This window comes from Apium graveolens, chromosome 7 (assembly GCF_009905375.1).
Source record: "Apium graveolens cultivar Ventura chromosome 7, ASM990537v1, whole genome shotgun sequence".
Taxonomy (NCBI): Eukaryota; Viridiplantae; Streptophyta; class Magnoliopsida; order Apiales; family Apiaceae; genus Apium; species Apium graveolens.
The window spans coordinates 254105892-254106499 of record NC_133653.1 but is presented as its reverse complement, the minus strand read 5'-3'; the positions used below and the strand labels follow the sequence as shown (position 1 = coordinate 254106499).

The window sequence follows — 608 nt, the reverse complement described above, 5'->3', positions numbered from 1 at the left end:
AGCTAATACCTTTGAGATCAAGTCTGGAATGATTCAGATGGTACAGAACTCAGTCCAGTTTGGGGGTTCTCTAACGGAAGATCCTAATATGCACATTAGAGATTTTATCGTTATCTGCGACACATTCAAGTCCAATAATGTTTCTGAAGATGCTGTGAAATTGGGACTTGTATAATTCTCTCTAAGGGATAAAGCTAAGAGCTGGTTGCACTCTCTACCACCAAAATCTATTACGACATGGGAGGATCTTGCTCAAAAGTTTCTTACGAAATTCTTCCCTATGGCAAAGACAACTGCAATCAGGAATGCTCTTACTTAGTTTGCACAACAATCGGGTGAATCTTTATGTGAAGCTTGGGAGCGTTATAAGGAGATGCTTAGGAAGTGTCCTCATCATGGAATGCCTGACTAGATGGTGATCAATTTCTTTTATAATGGTTTGGGAGCACAGTCGAGACCTATGCTCGATGTAGCATCAGGTGGAGCTCTATGGGCTAAAAGCTATGGGGAAGCTTATGAGTTGATCGAGACGATGGTTGCGAATGAATATCAGAACCCAACCCATAGAATGCCACAGTTCAAGGTAGCAGTAGTTCTTGAGATGGATA

The 608-nt window shown here is 41.6% G+C and overlaps 1 non-coding gene across 1 annotated transcript; it reads right to left on the bottom strand.

Annotated features, from left to right (window-relative positions):
* Positions 1 to 295: 295 nt before the first annotated feature.
* Positions 296 to 402, bottom strand: LOC141675436 (small nucleolar RNA R71). Its single transcript, XR_012556089.1, has one exon. It is a non-coding gene; the product is annotated as a small nucleolar RNA R71 (small nucleolar RNA).
* Between the last annotated feature and the right edge of the window lie 206 nt (positions 403 to 608).